This window comes from Cupressus sempervirens, chromosome 8 (genome assembly GCF_028749045.1).
Source record: "Cupressus sempervirens isolate cs-2001-9-10 chromosome 8, ASM2874904v1, whole genome shotgun sequence".
NCBI classification, from domain to species: domain Eukaryota; kingdom Viridiplantae; phylum Streptophyta; class Pinopsida; order Cupressales; family Cupressaceae; genus Cupressus; species Cupressus sempervirens.
Window position 1 is genome coordinate 744,934,253 of NC_143125.1, and position 14,586 is coordinate 744,948,838.

The following is a 14,586-nucleotide window of genomic DNA, read 5'->3' on the forward strand; positions in this document are numbered from 1 at the left end:
TCCTCTCCTTCATTCTTGATATTTCATATCAATGGAAGGCTCTATAAACTGCATTGGTCAACACTAACCCCAGTCTTGTTAAGAAAGTCTATGAACTTATAGATGCTGGTGTGGGTTGTTGGTCTCAACTCTGCTTGTGAAGCCACTAGAGATTAATACAAATAGAAGCCAAGTAGAAACCTTTAGTTAGAAGCTACCTGATTCACCTCTAAAAGGGGGCATAATCTTTGTGCAAGGAGGAGAAAGAACCTCTACTATAGAAGTCAACATAGGCATGCTACAAGGTGTTGGAAGGTGGTATACATGCTTGACCCCTACCACAAGGGTGTTCATTCAATGTATATTTTATTGAGCCCTTTGAATACATCAAAAGCATAGGTGCCCTCTAAGGGGTGACATAGTTGTGTGAGGTGCATGCATGTGCATAAGTTGTGGGACAAAGGTTTTGCCTTCTCTACCATTTTTGGTTTTAGGGATAAATTGTGTTTGCTATTAATTCTTAAACATGTCCAATCCTATCTAAACAAATTGAATGTCAAGACTCCATCATCATTCTAAGTTGCTTTGTCCTTGATTAGATTGTATTCAACTACTTCTTGCTTCCTATGTCTTGTTGAAAACATTGTGTCTTGTTCAAAACCAAATGCTATTTAACCAACTCAAAATTCAACCTTACAATTTGTTTGAAATTTTTCAAACAAACCAAAAATTTGTCTAGAATAGTCTAAAATTTTCAAAGTCTCTTAAAAATCCAAGTTTTTCAGTTGTCAGCATGGTCTCCATTTTTGTGCACAATCTTCAAAATTTTTTGTGAGTACCTTTGGCTTGTCATTTCTTTGCATGACCCTATCCAATTTTTCATGTGAACTTATGCAAATCTTCATGCAAGATCTTGTTGTCTTGTCTTGTTGTCTAGATTCTATTCTACTTGCAAATCCTAGCATGTCTTCACATAGTTCTATGTAACTCACCCTGCAACTTTAAATTATTTTTTTGAGTCTTCACCTATTCCTATGAGTTTTCTCACATGGATAAAAAAGAATCTTTGCATAGGATCTTGAGTCAAAACTATTAATTTGGTCTATCACATCTATCTACACTCTAAGTCTAGTCGGTTTCCTACAATAGTTACCCCTGTTCTATCTACAAATAGTCCCAAATAGCAACATCTTGCATAACTAATGACTTGTGACCCATAATTTTACTAGTCTCATCTTTTAGTTATCTTGTTCTCATCCTCTAGTGCTCATTATATTCTGTGTCATGATAGTCATAATCTTTGGCTATTCTAGCCTTCACTCAGACTATGTGTACCTTAGTATATAGCACTCTTATCTTTTCCATTTGGGACTATGATCTAGTGTGGTCCTTGTCTAAGTTTTTGCTTCTTGTCCTTGTCTATGACTGTGGAAAAAAGGATTGGAAACATGTTTTATCTCCTTAGGCTTAGAAGAGGTAGATCTAAGGTCATAATTGTGGCAAAGGTCTCTTTTCAGTCTACACACAATCTATGTCTAGTTCATCTAGTGAGGAGACTTCACAATATCCCTCACCTATTAGACCACCACACATTTAGAGAATATTCTCTATAAATCTAAGACAAACTAGGAAACCCTTGTATCAAGAGGATCCTAAAACAAGAAAAGGTCATACACCTGTAGATAGAACAATTGAATTCTTTTCTAGAGGACCTTTCCAACCATAGCATACTAAAACTACCCATATTCCTAAAATGGTTGATCATGAGCTTGAATTTGATAAACATAGTAGAGATAAAAAAATAACCTAGGAATGATCGATAGAAAGACCCCTTCACTTATGATGAAGATGAAGAAGAGATCAAAATAAACTCTAAACACATTGAAAAATATTGCAATGACAAACACTTCCAAAAGGTCATGGAAATCCTACTCAATGAAGGGAAAGAGAAATACTTTCTCAAACATGCACAAGAGGAAGCTAAGTTACCTCATCACTTCAATGTTGAAACCATTATCACACTTGAAGAGGAAACTAAAACTTCTAAATTCCAAAAATAGTTGAAAATCATGTAAGACCAACTAGCTCAAATGATGCATGATAAAGACAAACCTGTAAAGACATACACTCTAGATGCTCTTTGTCCATTCCCATTTGAAAAGAATATAGACATTCCTCCTTTTCCAAAAGGAGTTGAATTCTCTAAGTATGATCAATACTTTGGAACTACCAATCTCAAAGATCACTTACAGGAATTTGAAGCCTTGTCCCTAGAATTCATGCATAATTAGACATATCTCATGCATTTATTCCCTAGAAGTCTAGGTGGTTAGGCTTTGGAGTGATTTTCACACTTTCCTCTAGGTATCAAAACATTTTATGAGATTTTCAACTTGTTTGTACAAAAATACTCGCACAACATTCAACATCTTGTTAACATTTGAGATTTGTGTAATCTTAAATAGAGAGTTGGGGAACCTTTCCTCACATTCCTCTAGGGGTGGAGACAACTTTATATAAATATTCATGCAAGATTTATGAAATGAAAAATCTTGACATCTTCACCTATAATCTCCTACCTAATTTTAGGTGTAGAGTCCAACTTCAAGGTCCACACACCTTTGAAGATGTGGTTACACAAGCTATCCACATAGAGGAATTCACGGTTAAAAAGGGTGAACTCACTCTCCAAAAGGACATAAAACAAGGATCCACCTCTAGTAAAGAAAAATCCAAGTATGTGAGTAAAAACTAGGAGATTGTGCATGATGGAGTTGTCGATAACATAACTCCTAAACCTACCAAGGTGGCATTAAATCTCATAGACAACCTCAAAGTATCCAAGACTGTTGAAAAATCTCCTCCTAACAATAAGACAAGTGGAAATAAACCAAGAAACTCATGGGCCACATGTCCTAAATGAGAGTATACATCTTTGGGTGAACCTCTAGATATGGTCTACAAAAATTTGTTGCAAACAAAGCTCATATCCCCATTAGATAAATCTCATCCTTATGATCTATAACCTCAACCACCATGGTGAAATGAAACTACATTTTGCAAATATCACCAAAACAAAGGTCAAAAAACTAGCAACTGCATTAATCTATGTTACAAGATCCAAGACTAAATTGATGATGGTGATATAGTTTTGGATGGACACAAAAAGAACACAAATCACAAGGCTTTTAAGGAGTCATTCTCATCTTATGAAAAAGGAGAGAGTTCGACATCAAAACCTAACAACAAGGTCAACTACACTTACTCTACTAATGACAACATGATTAATATGGTTGAACCTATGGATGTTGATTATTGTGATGTTATTACCATTAAGGGAAAACAAGATAATGCTAAAACTAAGACACCATTCATCTTAAGGGGCCCTATTGCAAACACATCTAATTGTGAACCATCACAATCTTGTGCTAATGTTGTCACACTTTCCCATGCTAAGTTGATTCTTAAAGGCTCAGTGCCTTCTTCTCTTGAGCTAGAACAACATAAGGATAAAACCCTTGCTAGTTTCTTTGGAAAAGGTGCAAAACTCATGACAAATCCTATGGCTACTAGCTACATTATTCTTGATCAATTGTGATGAACTAACACTCAAATCACAATATTTGAGTTGTTTAAAATCTTGCCTACTCATAGGCAAATTCTTGACAAAGCCCTCACCGAGGCAGACATTTCTCAAGATCTTGATCTTGAGTGATTCCAATCTATGGTAGGTCATCTGACCTCACCTTATTACATGTATTTCTCCAAGGATGATGACAATTCATTAGGCCACCCACATAACCAACCTCTACATAACAAGGTCATGATACATCATAAATGTGTCCCTTAGGTGCTCACTAATAATGGATCCAATTTGAACATTCTTTGCTGCTTCACTTAGACAACTAGACTATTCTAAAGATTCTATTGATCTTCATCACAAGATCACCATCAAAGCATATGACAAATTTGAGCAAAAGTCCCTAGGTCTTGTGGTGTTGCCTCTTCACATTGGTCCTATAGAAAGGGATGTTACTTGTCAGGTTCTTGACATTCCCTTGGCTTATAATATCTTGCTAGGAAGACCATAGATACATGAGATGTGTGTTGTTCCATCTACCTATCAATAATGCATAAAATTTTCACTCCATGGATTTGAGGTCATTATTCTTGCCAGTACTAGCTACACTTGCAATATGCTAAAAGCTATTGAAAACTTTGTACCTACTAATAGAGAATCTTGTGATTATCATGATAACAAGCTAAAACAAATTGGGTAGTCACTCTAGCTAAAATAAACTAGAATGGGTGAATATTAGATAGAACTAGTACTATCATTGACTTCTCTTCCTAAGTCTCCTTGTCATAATGGGAGACCATCTAAAGTGAAGAGGTCATTTGTGTTTACACCTTAGACCAAAATTAACAGTACTTTTATCAAGGCTATCATTCTCCTAGAGGATGAAAGTGAAAATAGAGCCATTGTTGTGTGGCTTTACAAGCAAGAGATGCCAGTTGATCTCATAGAATAGGCTTGTGAGATCACCCTTGAGAAATATGGTCCTGGTCGTAGACTCATGAAGTTCTTTTGCTATAAAGGAACTAGTCCTATAGGATGCAATAACAATGGTTTGATAGATCCTATCAAAGCAATAGCTCAAATGAATAGAGACACATCTAGTCTAGGCTTTAGGAAAATCTCCTTTCACTTAGGGATTAACAAATTCATACTAGAACCTAAGAGTTTATCAGAAAATGAGTCACAAACTTAATCCAAGGGTCCTAAAGATAATGATAATGATGAGGATTACTATCATTATTATATTCCTCATGATTTGGCTAAATTCTTTGTTGAACTAGATGATTATGTACCATGCATCAACACTATGGATAGTACTAGTAACTCTTCTAAGGACACTATTGATTCACATCATACTTGGCCAAAACAACGAGAGTCTAGTTAGCCTCTGCATATTGAGTACCTCTAAAAAATCTAGAGGAGGAAGGGTTGTACATCCCTATTACTATTAGATAATTCTATAGTCTATCACCATGTAGCATTGATTCTAGGGAATATAAATTTGACTCTCTTTTAGAGGCTACTATAGATAAGGACATAGATCAAGTTCACACTTATGAAGACCAACTTGAAGTAGGTGAAGCATCTAGAGTAAGGTCTAATGAGTCTGATCCAACTAGTGTTCTTGAGTCTTCAATTGATAACATTAGTGATCCAAGGCATTTGAACACACTTATGGATGAAGTTGCTCTAAGTCTTGAATTTTTGGTCCAAGCATTCAATGATTATACCATAAATGCAATCAAACTTGTCACTACTCTTTCACTCACATATCCTGAGCTTATAATTTGGAATTCCAACATACCTAGTGAAGTCTCGAAATTCCAGAATACTATGATCTTGCTTGCTATATAAATGCTATTGAAGTGGTAACATCTTCCACCAGTGAACAAAGCATCAACATGACTAAAGATGACATCAAAAAGCTCAACCATACAATCAAAGAGAAGAGAAATAGAAGGTTTGATTGCGAAAACTACATTGTAGCAGTTTCAAAACCTTAAAAAGTAAAAATAAAAGACATATCCAAGGGTGAAAACCTCTCTGAGGCACCCATGGATGAGATATTTCATGCACTTCCAAGTCATTTTCAAGAAAGATCATCAGTGTTGATAGAGCCAACACAGCTGATCAACTTCGGCACACACATGATACATCTTGCATAGTCACTATCTTGAGAAGAAAAAAAGGAATTCATTGCCTTCTTTCAAGAAAAGAAGATCAACTTTGCATGGACATATTCAGATATGCTAGGGTTAGATCCTAATCTCATCATGCATCACTTGTCTATTACATCAAATATTAAACCAGTTAAACAAAAACTTTCGAAAATGCATCCTCATGTTGCATTGCTTGTCAAAGCTGAATTGGAGAAGCTTCTAAAATCTAGTTTCATACGTGCCATTAATTATGCTGAATGGATATCAAACATCATTCCAGTCTCCAAGCATGAAAAATCTATTAGACTTTGCATAGACTTCTAAGATCTGAACTTAGAATGTCCTAAGGATGACTTTCCACTCCCTAACATTGATATGATAGTGGACATGATAGTAGGATGTGAGATGTACTCACTCATGGACAAATATTCTAGCTATAATTAGATTAGATATAAATTGCACTAGAAGATCAAGAAAATATGACTTTTACCTATGCATGGGGAACTTTCTATTGGAATGTGATGCCATTTCGCTTGAAAGATACTAGTGCTACATATCAAAGAGTAGTCACTATGATTTTCCATGACATGATGCATAAGACCATGGAGGACTATGTGGATTATACCTTGGTCAAGAGAACAAAATGCAATACTCATCTTAAAGGTTTGGGACCTATCCTAGATCGAATGGAAAAATTAATTTTAAGGCTTGATCTGAATAAATGTGCATTTGGCATCACATCAGGGAAACTACTAGGATACATTGTTTCTACAAAAGGAATCGAAGTGGATCTATAAAAAGTTCAAGAAATCATAGATATGCGTCCACCTCATAATATCAATCAAATGGCAGGCTTACAAGGAAGACTTCAATCTATTCATAAATTTATCTCACAGTTGGTGGATAGATCACAAACTTTTACAAAGACTCTACATAAGGGTGTGAAATATAACTGGAGCCAAGATTGCAAGCAAAGATTGCAACAAATAAAATAGTATCTTGTTAATCCGCCAATCTTAATGCCTCCTATCTATGGGAAGCCACTGAATTTGTACATTTTAACAACTAAAATGTCTCTTGGTATCTTAATTGCTCAAGAGGACAACAATAACAAAGAAAGAGTTATTTACTATCTAAGTCACACACTGATCTCTTATGAGATGAATTATAGTATCATTGAGAAAGCTTGCTTGGCAGTTGTCTTTGCTTCCCAAAATTTGAGACACTACATGCTTGCTCACACTATGAAACTAGTGGCTAAAATTGATCCACTAAAGTAATTGTTCAGCAAGACAGATCTAACAGGATGATTGGCTAAGTAGGTCATGATATTGTGCAATTTTTGTAAGGAAACTTGGCAACAAAGAATATAACCGTTTCCACATAACCCATAATAGATCTGAAATAAACATGGAATTAAAATCCACATGCAAGAGAATAGACAACATACCCATAAAATGTGACACAAGATATACCCTAGGAAACCCTCATCGAGGGAAAAACCCAGCCTCCAAAAGCATCCATCACCATGTATTATTCAGCAAAAAATACCATTGTCATACAACCATGGAAGCCTTCATGGCCATAGCCACAACTGAGAAAACTATGTAAACAAGCATGAATCCACACATCCCATGCCATGCTTCCAACCTTCACAAATGCTCCCTTGGCTAACCTGTCAAGCCTTGTCCTGCTCGACTCTTGCCTTTTGTCTTCTCCTTGTCTCTCTTACTCTCTACAACAACAACTACCCTTGTGGCTACTTATATAGTAGCAAGTCCCACAAAACCACCAAGTGGTATTACATAAACCATGTGCTACCTAACCCACTGACCCCACATTTAATATTGGGCATTTAATTCTTTTTGCCCCAATATTAAATAATTACATAAAATATTTTCACAATGTTACAATACAACTCATCAAGAATATTCCATGGGAATGTTTACATGTTGCAGGTCCATCTAGGCACAACATTACATAATAAACATAAATTATAACAATATTATGCAATGTGTGCAACACCCATTATCTCAAAAATCTCCCACTTGTTGTATACATTGCATAGGGTCAATCTGTAGCCACATAAATGAACAAGGGAACAATCCCTCCCGGCACATCCACCATCATGGATCAAAAATACACCAAGTGCTCCATCCTAGTACCCACACAAAAATCAAAGTATCTAGCATCTCGAACATGAATGATCTCAGCTCCTATTATGCCACTCCCACTGGACATACATAGAAGCCATCCAAAGAGAAAGCCACCCAACCTGTCGAATTAGAAGATCATAAAATCCTGTACCAATTGAAATTTTGAGCATAAAAAAAACTTGATCCAAAGGTAATCACATGTATCTATAGTTGTCAAAATATCCATAGTTGAAATATCACCCACAGCAAAGTGTCAAACCCATCCAACTATCCATACCTCAAAGGTATAACAAGTGAATCTCATATCACTGACATATCCAATCTATAACCTGCAATCACAAGCCTCAAGAGCAATACCTGCCACATATATATCAAGAAGCTCCTACTGCAAAAGATAATGTCAAATCTATAACCAATCCACTCAACACATCTCAAAGAAGTGAATCCATGTAGTATCAAGGACATCCACAATACATAAACTAATATCCTGCAAGAACAACTCTCATAACAAGTCTCCAATACTCTCCCAAGTTCACCACAACCAACAGAGGAAAGAGATAAAGGAATAACCATGTCATCTCTCATATGACATACATGAGCACAAACCAGTGATCACAATCTCCAACCAATCTCAAATTCAATGTAAGCAAAACTAAAAATCCAGGAAGATAACCAAGACCAGAGAAACCATGCAAATCATAACCTGTATCATGTCCTTCTACACACACCTCTAGATGTAAACTGTGCAAGTATGATCTCCTCCATAAAACTCTAAAAAGAAGCCTCAACACCCAAACCATACTATATAACTCATCATGGATGTAAGCCTCTCACAAGAAGATCAAACTCAATAAAACCATTCCTAAACCAAGGAATAACCATTCCTAATCCAAGGAATATGCCCAATATAAAACCATCTCCCAAACTCAACCAGCATAACAACATATGCACATGGAGATAACCAATGCTTAACCATCTCTCAAATGAACCCTCTAGAACTAACTCATGTACCATAGCTCAAGATCCATATCCATGAAAGATAAGCATAAATATAATGCAACTGAGAGAAACAATGGGCTATACCTCTCAAGTAGCAAACCACCGAGTAGACCAAGAGTGGGGAAAGAGAATGCTCATCAAGATACCCAAGTCTCCAACCAAGACTCATCTAAGAACAATCTCCTCTCAATTCCATATCAGGTGACTGCCCTTCGGACTTCCTGCTGAAACCATCAACCGTCCCAACAAATACTTCTCTAATCCAAGAGAAATCAGCGTCACCACCGTCTCTAAGTATCCATGAGCACCTATAACCAATCAATCCATGCCAACTCCAAATGCAACATAGCAATATCATGAAGTATCCAGCTTATGATTAGTGTACTCAATACTAAGAAACTAAACCAAGATCAATGTCAAAATTTCAACCATGGCCTCAGGAACATAAACATGACAACATGATCTAACCATCTCAACCACAGAGATAACATGATCCATATGAACACACCATAACATGTCACAACTCTAAATGTCTATCAAGAGTATACCATGACATAATAAAAAAGCCATCCTCATACCAAGGATAACATGCCAAATAAAAGCATAAACCACACCTTTACCAAGAACCCTATGAGTCCTCAAGATGCAACCATCTCCACACACCATGAAGAAAACCATCTCCACATACCATGAAGAACCATCTCCACATACCATGGAGATAACCAAGAACTCCATGAGTCCTCAAGATCTAACCATCTTCACACACCATGAAGATAACAAGTGCACCATGCAAATGTCAAAGATGCTTTTGCAGCAACAAGATCTAAGACAAACCTCCAACATCTGCAAACACTCAATAAATATATCAATGCCAATAACTCTCACTCAACTGTGGTACCAAGTCACCTATGGCATCATAAAATCCATCATCTCCAAACCAAGAAGATATAAGCCAAACTAGGAACTAATCCTGCACTGTCACCCCATCACTGTCACAAGCTCCCACTAAACCATGTATCCAAGCTATCCATTACATCATGATGAAAAACTATCCTCTAACCATGAGAATCAACCAAGGCATCAAACCATCAAAGAACTCAAAGTGCACATCATGAGCTCCTCAAAAGAAACTAAATAACTATGATCCTCAACCAAGAAGATATACCACCATAACTGAATCAAAAATCCAAGCTAATGAACATCAAGGATGGACCTGTATATCCAATCATGTCATGCCAAAATCTATGACACCATGATCACATCCATGAACTGAGCATCTGGTTCTCAAAGTGTCCAACCTGTCAGCATAAAATAGTCAACCACAATCCTCCACCATGACTGTACCTGGTAACAACATCTCATCCCTTCTACATGAGAAAAATAGTAAATCATGTGACTTAGGGCATAGACAACCCAAATCCAAGCCGCCAATCTGAATATGCATCAATAATGAAAGATCAATGGGCAAAGACAACCCATAACCAAGCTATAAATGCAACCTATAAGTATAGACCACTTAGAACACTGCACAACTTGTAGACCCAACAAGTCATCATGCATATCCAAACCAAACACTAATAACCATATCATCATGAGACCAATCTGAAATATGAACTGAGTATACAATGACATCAAATCTTAAATCTCCAATGCCATAAACTCACAATGTTACCATAGTCAAAATATACCTATAAACTATTCAGATCAATATATTAACAAATAAATCATGCCAAACCTACACCAAATCTGAACCAATTTGTAGAGCTTTCCGTTGACTACTTGAAGTCCAAAATTTGACTTTGTATGCCCAAGTTATGCCCTAATCTATGCTCAAAATAAATAACATCTAACTTTAGGGCTCTTAAAACCTGACAAAATTTCAAAATCATAGAACCAAACCTACATCATGTTGTAGTGCTCTGAATTAGCTTTCCAACGCCTATAAGAACTCTAAAATCTGATATTCTGAGAGAAAGTTATGGCCGTTTTACTAAGACAATCTTTTTACCATTTTCCAATATGATTTTTCATTTTTAATTTTTTCAGTGATGAAAATTCTGACGGGATTAAATTTGACGGCCATCATGGGCTGAAACCAAAAAACTCTTTCATTTCCTCTGAACATGGCCAAACTAGGGCATATTATATATCAAAATTTATGGAAATGTCGACCTGGATCCAATGGTGAGGTCTTTTTTTACACTGGAGGTCATTTATGCAAGCTACCCCCCAAAACCATCATTTTAAATGAAACATCCAAAAAATCTTTCTTTTTTTTTGGTCCAACAATTTCACATGCCCAAATCTTTTAACATCCCATCATAACAGCAAATCCAAAACCCTCAAATCTGCAATAAATCATTCATATATCTTGCCCTTTCTTTTATCCTCTCATGCATTCCCATGGATTCAATCTAGGGTTACAATAATAAAACTATAGCTCTGATACCACTTGTAAGGAAACTTGGCAACAAAAAATATAACCGTTTCCACATAACCCATAATAGATCTGAAATAAACATGGAATTAAAATCCACATGCAAGAGAATAGACAACATACCCATAAAGTGTGACACAAGATATACCCTAGGAAACCCTCATTGAGGAGAAAACCTAGCCTCCAAAAGCATCCATCACCATGTATTATTCAACAAAAAATACCATTGCCATACAACCATGCAAGCCTTCATGGCCATAGCCACAACTGAGAAAACTATGTGAACAAGCATGAATCCACACATCCCATGCCATGCTTCCAACCTTCACAAATGCTCCCTTGGCTAACCTGTCAAGCCTTGTCCCGCTCGACTCTTGCCTTTTGTCTTCTCCTTGTCTCTCTTACTCTCTACAACAACAACTACCCTTGTGGCTGCTTATATAGTAGCAAGTCCCACAAAACCACCAAGTGGTATTACATAAACCATGTGCTACCTAACCCACTAACCCCACATTTAATATTGGGCATTTAATTCTTTTTGCCCCAATATTAAATAATTACATAAAATATTTTCACAATATTACAATACAACTCATCAAGAATATTCCATGGGAATCTTTACATGTTGCATTTCCATCTAGGCACAACATTACATAATAAAAATAAAATATAACAATATTATGCAATGTGTGCAACACCCATTATCTCAAAAATTTTGACATTCAGTATGTTGAGCAAAAGGCTATCAAGGGACAAGAAATCATTAATCATCCAATTGATGCACCAATCTAGAATCTTCTGCTATTGGACATCAATTTTCCTGATGAGTCAATTCTGACGCTCACACACCAAACATGGTTGATGTTCTTTGATGGTTTCTTCACAAAAAAATGATCTGGTGGTAGATTACTTTTCATAACACCATAGAGGTATTTTCTCCCCAATGCATACAAGATTTTTTTTCCTTGTACAAACAACATTACAAAATATGAGGCTCTAATTAATGGCATGAACATTGTTGTTGAATGGAGAGTGGATTAGTTAAACATCTTTGGGGACTCTTAGCTCATAATCAACCAGGTTAATGATGTTTATCAAACAAAGAATGAGAAAGTAGTCCCTTACAAAAACATGGTTTCTAACATGAAGAAATACTTTTCTCACATCACTTTCCAAAAAATTCCTCAAGCAGATAACAAAGTGTATGATGCTATGGCTACTCTTGCTTCCATGTTACAGATGCCAAAGAATGATCTTTGACATGAGTTCCTAGTGGAAACATTACTCTACCCTACCAATAACTCCCTTGAATCTAGGATGATCTATTCTATCATAGGTCAAGACTCGTCTTGCTACCATCACATATACTCCTATCCGTGTGACCAAACCATTCTAGATAGTCTAACCTAGAATGAAAAATGTCACCTTATATGTAATACTTCATGGTATGTCATTATTATTGATGGCTTGTTTAAGAGAGGTCTTGATGAAGAACTCCTTAGTTTTCTAGAGTCTAAAAAGTCCAAACGTTCATTAATTGATGTTCATGAGGGTATTTGTTGGTTCCACTCAAATGGCTTGACACTAGCTCACAAACTTATTAGAGCTGGTCACTATTTCCCAAATATGGAGCAAGAGGCAATCAAGTATGCCAAGTCCTATAAAAAATGCCATCTCCATGGGAATTTGATTCACACTCTAGCTAGGGAGCTCATTTCATCAATCATATTGTGGTCATTCCAACAATGGGCCTTTGATCTTGTGGGTCAGATTCACTTGTCTTCTTCTAATGGACATAAGTTCATTATTACAGCTACAGACTACTTCACAAAGTGGTTATAGGTAGTACTTCTCTCAATAAAATGGCAAAACTATAGCTCTATTTATCACAAACTACATCATATGCAAGTATGGTGTACCTTCCTCCATCATTACTGACAATGGAGGACAATTTAAAAACAAAGACCTCAAGAAGTTATGCAAAAGATTTAAAATCATGCAACATTGGTCTTCTATCTATTACCCCCAAGGTAATGACCAAGTAGAGGCATCCAAAAAGGTGATCCTCAAGATATTGCATCACACAATTAGTAAATATGGGAGGGACTAGCACCTTTAGATTAATCTAGTTGTATGGGCATATAAAAAAATTATTAGAACCCCAACGGGTACAATGCCCTTTGCTTTGGTTTATGGAGTGAATGTTGTGCTTCCAATAGAGGTTGAAATTCCTACTTTGAGAATCTCTATGAAAGGCCTCATCACTAACAAATATTACAAAATATCTCAACTTCAAGAGAGTACTATTAGATGAATGTCGATAAGTGATGCATGATCATCTTCAAGCTTATCAACAGTGAATGTCCAGAAGCTATAATAAGAAAGTTAAGCCATGTGACTTCCAACTGGGTAATCTCATCCTAAGAGAAAATCCTAAGAATCAGCAACAATAGGTCCAAAAAGGGAAGTCCAAACCAAATTGGCTTGGTCCTTACATAGTCACTGTAGTGTTTGGATCTAGGGCTTATCAGCTTTCTATAGCCAAGGGAGACGTGCTCAATGAGCCCATCAACACTCTCCACCAGAAGTGGTTCTACAGCTAATCTAATCTTAGAAACCCTATGTACATATCTAATTGTGCTGAAAAAAATCTAAAAATTGCAAAAAGTCCTAAAAAAAATCATTACCCTAGTGAAAACCTAGCAATAGGTGCCTTGGTAATACCAAAAAAATTCAAAAATTCAAAGAAATTAAAAAGAGAAAAAAATACAAAAAAAATTGAAAAATAAGAAAAGTGCCAATAGTGAAAACCTAGAAACAAGCATCATGGTAGCAAAAAAAAGAAAAGAAGAAGAAGCTCTGCAAAGAAGGTGAAAACCTGGTAAAAAAGTGCCTCTTGTTCTCAATTCTTTATCTTGTAGTACATCTTTTGGCTTCTTGTATAGTTGCTCTCACTTTCTACTTTAGTTTTCTACTTTTTTACTCATGTATCCATGGATTGAATCTTGTCATAATTTTGGGGCAATCCCTATAGTATCATAGAAATCTTTGTTGAGACAATCACCAGTTGTTCCAACTATGTCTACTTACTATCACTAGTGTTGCTCCTTTTTAAGATTCTCCTCATAAGAATCTCTTTTGCAATAGTCACCAGTTGTTTCAACTACATCTTCCTATTGTCACTAGTGTTACTTTTTGAGATTCCTTTCATGAAAGATCTCTCTTGCATCAGTCACCAATCCCTCTAGCTATGTTTGTCTACTGGCTTAGTTTGAC